This window comes from Nelumbo lutea, chromosome 2 (genome assembly GCF_056320005.1).
Source record: "Nelumbo lutea isolate HS-2025 chromosome 2, American lotus-T2T, whole genome shotgun sequence".
Taxonomy (NCBI): Eukaryota; Viridiplantae; Streptophyta; class Magnoliopsida; order Proteales; family Nelumbonaceae; genus Nelumbo; species Nelumbo lutea.
Genome location: NC_142685.1, coordinates 26,209,634 through 26,218,421, shown reverse-complemented (window position 1 = coordinate 26,218,421; position 8,788 = coordinate 26,209,634).

Sequence of the window (8,788 nt, the reverse complement as noted above, 5' to 3'; positions counted from 1 at the left end):
GAGCAACAGACCGGCCAAAGCCTTGCAGCGACCTCCCCCAGAAGAAAGGCCAGTTCGGGAAACCATCCACGTGATAGTGGGTGGTAGGATGCACTTCGACGGTAGCAAGGATGTCAGCTCGTGAAGCAGCTCGAGAGGAGCAGAACCCTCCCAAGAGGCCGAAGAAGGAAGAACTGATCTTTTTTACAGAAGACGACGCGCGAGGTGTTCACTACCCCCACTACGACACACTCGTCATAAAGCTAAGGATCAGTGACTTCAAAGTCCGGCGCGTGCTGGTAGACTCAGGCAGTTCGGCGGGCATACTATTCAAATCGGCATTCGACCAATTGTAGTTGCAGAAAAGCGATTTGAAACCCGCTCACACTCCTCTGGTAGGCTTCAGCGGAGAGGAAGTCAGGCCCTTGGGAAAAATAACAGTACCTGTGGAGGTCGGCACATGGCCGTGCGCGGTAAGACTCAACCACGATTTCCTGGTGGTCGCGACCCCCTCCCCATACAACGCCATAATAGGGCAACCAATTATGCATATTCTACGTGCGGTGGTCTCCATCTATTATCTGGCAATGAAGTTCCCCACGGACTTCGGTGTGGGGGAAACGCGGGGTTTATGACTTTGACGAGAAGGGGGTTTATGACACCGAAGTGGTTTATGACTTTGAGGAGAAGGGGGTGGAAAGGAAGTCGCAACCTCGCAGCGAGCTGCTCACGAAAAATCACGATCTCATTAGGGCCATGTTCCCAAGGAAAGCTACCCGAAGGAATAAAATATGTATACCCCTCAGGCAGATTGTAAGACATAAGTATAGATTGAAGCCCCTTAGGCATCATGGTCGATGGACCAAACCTGTCTAGCATCCGACCTCGGCGAGAGGTAGACGCCAAATTGCCTGAAGAGGCTCGACCTACTGGTTCATAGTCCTCGAGTTCCACTCAGGATCACTGAGGCAGTCAGGGGATACGGCTCGGTTTGTAGAACCTACATCAGTCCTACTTGAAGAGTCGTCTGAGCTATCAAAACTAGACATTGAGAAAAAGAGGTGGATTCAGGAAAGCACTCACCGGAAGAAAGTTTTGAAGGCTCTGGAGACAGGAATAAGCCAAAAAAACCTTGGAGGCTATGTAACAGCCTAAACGCGAGCTGAAAAAACTTGGACCCGAGCTGAAAAGTTGGACGTGAGCTCAATAGGCAAACCACAGAAGTGGCAAATCGACTAGGGTCCCCCACTATTTATAGCTACAGTAACCAAGAACCGACCGTGCAGATCAAAGACGATCCGACGGCCCACATTCGCGCTGACCGCACATCCCCTGAGGTCGAGACGTGATTGGCACACGTCTTTCCGAAAAAAGCAAAACGTTAGCGCACGTCTTTTTGAAACCGACGTCGCGTTAACGCACGTCTTTCTGAAACTGACCGCGCCGCACGTCTCCCTAACAAATGCCAACGCACGTCTAGCAGTGGCGCGCTTTTTTCAAGTTTGAATGACCCGTTGTCACGTCCCAGCGGTGCGAACTTTTGAAATTCAAAACGCGCGCTGCACAACCATCAACATTTATGAGTAGTAGGCACGTTTCCCACCTTCTCGGAAACCGAAGAACCCTCGCAAAAGCAACTTGCGCAGTCAAGATTCAAAGGACGGGACAAATCCACCTACCACCTCGCAAAACTCCCCGCACCAGGGCAAGACCCTTGGCATGAGGAGTGGGGGGCAATTGATGAAGGAAGATTTGGCCCGACCTCACAGTTATGCGACACGTGGAAAAAACAACAGCTCAGAACAAAAGCAAGCCTAAGGTGCGAACACCAAGGGGACACCAGCGGATCGAACTCCCTACTGGGGGCCCGAACTCACCCTTGGCCCCAAACCAGAAAGTAATCCGAACTGGCCTACCTTGTAACAGTTCGGGATACACCTCGCCGAACTGGCCTACCTTGTAACAGTTCGGGATACACCTCGCCGAACTGGCCAACCTTGTAACAGTTCGGGATACACCTCGCCGAACTGGGCAACCTTGTAACAGTTCGGGATACACGCCGAACTGGCCTACCTTATAACAGTTCGGGATACACCTCGCCGAACTGGGCAACCTTGTAACAATTCGGGATACATGCCGAACTGGCCTACCTTATCAGTTCGGGATATACCTCACCAAACTGGCCAACCTTGTAACAGTTCGGGGTACACCTCGCCAAACTGGCCCACCCTATACATACCTCCGAACTCAAGACTTCACACCTCGCTCACCACTCCGCATCACCTTCTGGGCACCAAAACCAAACAAGTCGTACCATGCCTGACATTGAGGAATTCCGTACCCGAGGGCGCCGCACCTGACTGACTTGGGATCTGACGCTTGACGGCCGCACTCTAAACGGCCACCTGCCACCGCCATCTCCAGTTAGAGAGACGGTTAGGCAGTGACGGTTCTGTCCCAGTAGAAAGGACGACGACTGAATTGACAGACGCAAGGGTAATCATACCCGACCTGACAAGGGCCTTGGAGCGAGTGCGCGAAGTGATTATAAGAGCCCCTTGCCCCCAACGAACAAGGTATGTAAACTTTGCGCCATCTAGTCTACACTTTTGCCTTTGAGAGGTTACTGACTTGAGCTTCGGAGTTATCACACCGGGTTCCCCCCGGAGTTCTCTCATTTTTCTCGTTTCAGGCTCCCCGACGCTCCAGCTCAGAGGCGAGTTCGTTGACAGCTAAGATCGACCGGGTTGCGCTCCATTAGCTTACATTATTGAACAATAAATGGAAAGTGGAGGACAGATCTTGTCTCTCAGTGGCTGAATAAGGGCATCTTAGATATCATCACGCACATATCAATACGTATAAACTAGTTTGTTGTGTCTGACTCTGTCCAAATGTTCCTAGGGTGATACATGAATAGATTCATCCTCTTAAGCCCCCATTAGTTTTTTTTTTTTTCATTTATTTTGAAGGGGGGAAGCTGTTAATGAGATTATACGTGGTTTTCATTGACCAATTTATTTATATTCTTATTTTAAAAACATGTGGGATCTATGGTAAAATTGATTTTTCCACCCTTTTAAGACTTGGCTAAGTTGAATTTCCCAAGTAAAAGATAAATGAAAAAAAATTGTCAAAAATGTCTTTACAAGATTTATTTATCCGAATAAATTAAACAAAAAGGAACATTGGTATCTAAAAAACACTTATTCGGATAAGTGAATTAAAATGGAAAAATAGATTCGTGAAAAACAAACAAGACTTAAGAGGTAAGGTTGCAAAACAGATTTGAACAGTTAATCCAGCCAACATGTTGTATTTGCTAGGAAGTTGATGAAACAATGCAACATGAATTCATCATGTGTCCCGCGACGAGAGCTATATGGTTTGGGATCCTAGTATGTACCTCTAGTTGAAGCAGATTCTCCATGAGGGTTGCATGATTGGTTAGCTCTTTGGTGGAACAAATCAAAACAGTCACCCAAGGATTCCTTTTCCTTGTTTGCTGCCCCACCACCACCTCTCATTAACCTCTTGAAGTGATAAAAAAAAAAATGATAGTAACAGATTTTTATCCATACCTTGCATCTCTATATTGAAAAAGTGAAACTGCCAAGTTCAATCATTTTTGAATGGGGAAATTTTGTCTCAAAAGCTTATTCAATAAGGAAAAGGAAATGGGTGCAAAATAAAAATCATCATAATCTCTCATGCTTGATCTTATCTCCAATGGAATGTGTGACCCGAAAGACCTACATAGCTGAAAATAAAGATCCTGTATGGCACGTCTTTCCGTGCAATTTCTCGGCTGTTTACAAGTCAAGTAAATCGATTTTCGATCTATTCCTATTTGGTTTGCAAAAGACTTAACCGCCAAAGCCCAAAAGTTAGAGCATCGAAAAGACGCAAGAAGCCTATTTTGGGCTGATTTCGGGAAACTCTAAATGAAACTTTTTGCATCTTTCACGTTTTATTCTCGCACGGAAAGACATGAAAAGATGCATGAAAATACGCGATACTATCAAACTAACTTTGGACTGCTCAGATTTTCATGCAAAAGCTTAATGTGTCTTTTAACTGTTAGAGTTAACAAAAGATCTTCTCGAAGCCCATTTTGGACTGATTTCGGGAAATTCCAAATGAAGTTTTTTGCATCTTTCACATTTTATTCTCGTACGGAAAGTCATAAAAAGATGCATGGAAATACATGATACTACCAAACTAACTTTGGACTGCTCAAATTTTAATGCAAAAGCTTAATGTGTCTTTTTAACCGTTAGAGTTAAAAGAAGATCTTCTCAGAAAAGACACACCAAACGGGCCCAAAGTTAGAAATTGGCTAGTTAGAAAAAAAGAGAGGAAAGACGGGAAAAAGTTCTGACCTATTAAGTTACCTGATTGGAAGAGAGAGTCTATTGGCGGTCGAGGTTGATATATATAATTAATTCCTATAAACAGGATGTAACATATGTGGTAACTATATACTAAGTGGATTGGGATTTTTGAGGGTGTAAGTGTAACGGAAGGAAAGAGGAGGTGGTGTTATTTTGGTAACAATATATGGAAGTAGGTGGGTTGTGATCTAGGCGCACATGGCCCGAACCAATAGCACATGTGGCAGGTGGCAGCGTTCAGCGTGGACCCAATGGAGGCACGCGTAGAGTGAAGGTCGGCACATGATGCAGGGCCAATGGTGTGGCCACATGTAGCAACCTCGGATGACCATGCTCTTTAAGGCCAGACCACATCCTACCTGTCCGAGCCCACCTACCTCCAGGTGGCTTCAAATATAAATAGGGGCAACCCTCTCAAGGTAAGGATATAGAATCTAGACCCAAGACTGTTAAGAATTCTCTAGTTTCCTTTGTGGCATCGTCTGAGTTCTCTCGTTTTAGGCCTCGCAAACTTGGTGTTGCACCCATACTAATTTGATCGTCGGAGTCCTCGCCTCGGGTTAGCACCCGAGGCCTCTGACATTCTCTCTCTCACCGTAGGTCCAACCTACCAGTCCTCAGCCATAGCAGATCTCAAACTCCTCAGCCCACCCTCGGCTCCAAAGCGAAATTATAGTGTTGCCCTTAGCCTATTCTGACCCCCAATAGGTTGTAATGACGATTACTTTAAGGGCCATTTACTAGAACATCCTCTATAGTTTAATGGATTTACTTAAACCTACCCTATAGTTTTCATTTTACTAAAACACTCCCTACAATTTAAAACCTATTTACTTAATCGGTCTTTCACTAAGAAGTGTTTGTTTTGCCATATGAAAATAGTTATATGATCAACTAGACTAAGTGGAAAATATTCATGGGCATGGGCCCATGATTGTTTATTCCAAAAGTATCCCTAACACTTCATATAGAAAATAAAATTGACCAAATAAATTGGATGCTCATGTCTTATTAAGGGCAAATATGGTACTTTCATTTTCATTTGATTAAATTTATTCAAATAGATGTTAGGGTCCAAATTGTTATTTTCTATTATCATCTAATGAAAGGTCGATTGAGTAAATCAATTGCAAACTATAAGGAGTGTTTTAGTAAGGTTGTGTTTGGTTGCAATGCGAATTTATTTGCACTAATGCAAAATCATGATAGTGCAAATGATTTTGGTTCAAATTATGATTTACTTTTATTTCAAATTTACCTTATTTTGTTTGATTTCAGAATAAGTGAAGTAAAATTGGACCTAAAGAAGAATAAAGTAAAACCCTAAACAAAATCAAACCAGAATTTGCATTCTTTTCATTTGGACTCCCATGCATTTGGACTAGTTTAAATAAAATTGTACTGCAACCAAACACATTCTAAACAACAAAATTCAATATAGGTTTTAGTAAATCCATGAAACTATAGGGGTGTTTTGGTAAAGCAGAAACCTATTTTAGACACTAATGTTAGAAAAAAGTCCAAAATATCCCTTTTAGTTATTTAGGTCTATTCTATGTTGAGGATAGTATTGTAATTTTGATAATAAAAAAAAATAGTACAATTTTATCAAAGTGAGAAGTTTATATATCAAAGATCCAGGGGCATTGTTGCCTTTTAACTAAAAATATCCACACGCATGAGAAGTGAGAAGCAAGACTCCTTGTAACAAAACACTAGCGGGGACCCGTGCGATGCACTAGATTTATTAAGAGAAAGCTAAATAATAAAAATGGTCATACACTAAAATACCCCTTATAGTTTTATGGATTTACTAAAATCTACCCTATAGTTAGCATTTTACTAAAACATCACTTATAATTTGGAATGGATTTAATCAATCTTCCATTAAATGATAGTGGAAATGACAATGTTGACCCTAATGTTCATTTAAATAAATTTAATCAAAAGAAAATAAAAATAAAAATACCAATTTTGCCCTTAATAAGACATGGGCAACCACTCCTTAATGAAATTGTAGGCCTAAGGCCCCGACCTTGATTATGAAATTAACTCCTATCCTTGATCCCTGACGGGGATGGATTCCCCGTAGGGACCCGAATCCCCAAAATGTTTTCAGGTAATAGTATTTTTAAAATAAATAAAAATTTTAAATTATAAATAATGTTTTGATATATATAATATAAATAATATAATAGTATATTTAATATAAATAACATTTAATACACACATTCCCATTCCCAACCTTGACCTCAATCGGGGATTCCTATTAATCCTCGTCCCCGCTCTCGCCCCACCAAAACAATCCCCATCCCCAGCCCCATTGGGTCAGGGAAGTCAGGTCCCCATCAGGGATGGGAAAAATTGCCATCCCTAAAAGTGTGTTCTAATAAATGACCATAATAGAAACACATAAGAGTATACAATTGTTTTATATTTTTAACTTTCTAAATAATTAATAATTATTCATATTTTATATACTACTTTTAATAAATTTTTTATAATACAAAAATAACAATAATTAATTTCAATTAGGTTTATTTGTCAAACTGATGAAACCAACCAACCCAATTAACTCGACCCAAGTTAGTCGGTTTTCTAGTATTAATATTTTATATTTTAAATATAATTTTTAATATGAAAATGTGGGAATTTTTTCATATTTCTTAGTCTAAAATGTTTTATATCATGAATCTAATTTTTAAATTTATTACTTAATAATTGCACTATAATTTTTTAAATCAAATTAAATTTTTAAGTTTAAGTCTTTTGAACACACTAACCAAACCAAAAAATCAACCAAAACCAATACAACTTGAATGGGTCGGTTTTCACAAAAGGTTAGTCGGTTTCAACTAACAAACTCCCTAACCTGACCAAGTCAATTTGGTTGGCTAAATAGCCTATGACCGCACCGAACCAATTCATGAATACTCATAATTTCAGATAAATTAATAGTCTTATATCTAATAAATAACAATAGTTTAATCTCCCATATTATTGTAAATTTATAGCAAAAATACACAACTATTGAAAATATATTGATAATGAAAACTACAATAATTACAGAAATTACAAAAATACAATAAGTACTAAAAATATATTATTAACTTACTCAATAAATAGTATAATATCAAATGATAGTTTAATCTCTACTAAATATTAATCAATAACTTATAATAAAAACACAATAAATACAATAAGTACAATAAAATAAATTTAAAATTTTCAATAATAGTAATTTAATCTCCAATAAATATTGAAAGTTTTCTATTAAATAACTTAACAAAATATATTTATACATACTTATTGAAAATACATTTATCACAAAAAGGCAATAAATATTAATTTTAGTATATATAATTATATAATAAATATAGATTAAGAGTTTAAAATTATTAATAATAAATATTATTTTTTGAATTATTACTTGATATAAGTGAAATTAATTATTTACAATAGTATGTAAAAATATTAAATTATTATTAATTTCAATATTATGTTATAATTATTTTTCTACTTTTTAGATTTTTTTTATTTAATACATAATTTATTTATTTTGACTATTTAAAATCTATTTATGTTAAATATTTTTTATTTAAAATATTTAGTAGTTTAAATACTTAAATAATATGTAAAATATTTAAATTTTAAAATATTAATTATTTATTGAATTTAATTTCCATAAAATCATAATTTATACTATGATTACATAATTTCATTATTAAATTTGTAATATATTAAATTATTAATTTAAATGTTATGTTATAATTATTTTCTACTTTGATGAAATTTTTTAAATTTATTACATAATTTCGTTATTTTAACAATTTTTAATCTAGTTATGATAAATATTTAGTTAGTTAAATAATCTATAAAATATTTAAATTTTTTTGTTATTTGAATTTTATTTATTTAAATCTATTACATATTATTAAATATTTAAAAAACATTTAAATTGATAATCCAGAAAAAACATAATTTAAATTGTTAGTACATAATTTTGTGACATATTTTGTATAAATATAAAATCATTTTTTGTGTTTTAATAAATATTTTAAAGTTATTTATTTAATTTTGTTAGAATATTTAAATAATTCTTAACTTTTTTAATCCAAACTTTCTTTAGATAGATATAGATAAAAAGTATGGGAGATGATAAATAGGAATTAGAGATAATTTTGGAGAAAATGGGGGAGTGTGGGGGAGATAGTTTAGGAGTAATTTTAGGAGAAGAGATTATTTAGGTTATTGGGAAAGTGCATCTCATTGGTTGTTTAAAAAATGACATGGAATTAAAAAAATAAAAATTTCAAAAAAATGAGAAAATAGATAAATAGCTTCTCTCAAAGGAGAGACATGCTGACATGATAGGATCAGTTATATATATATAGATATATTTAGATATGAACCAT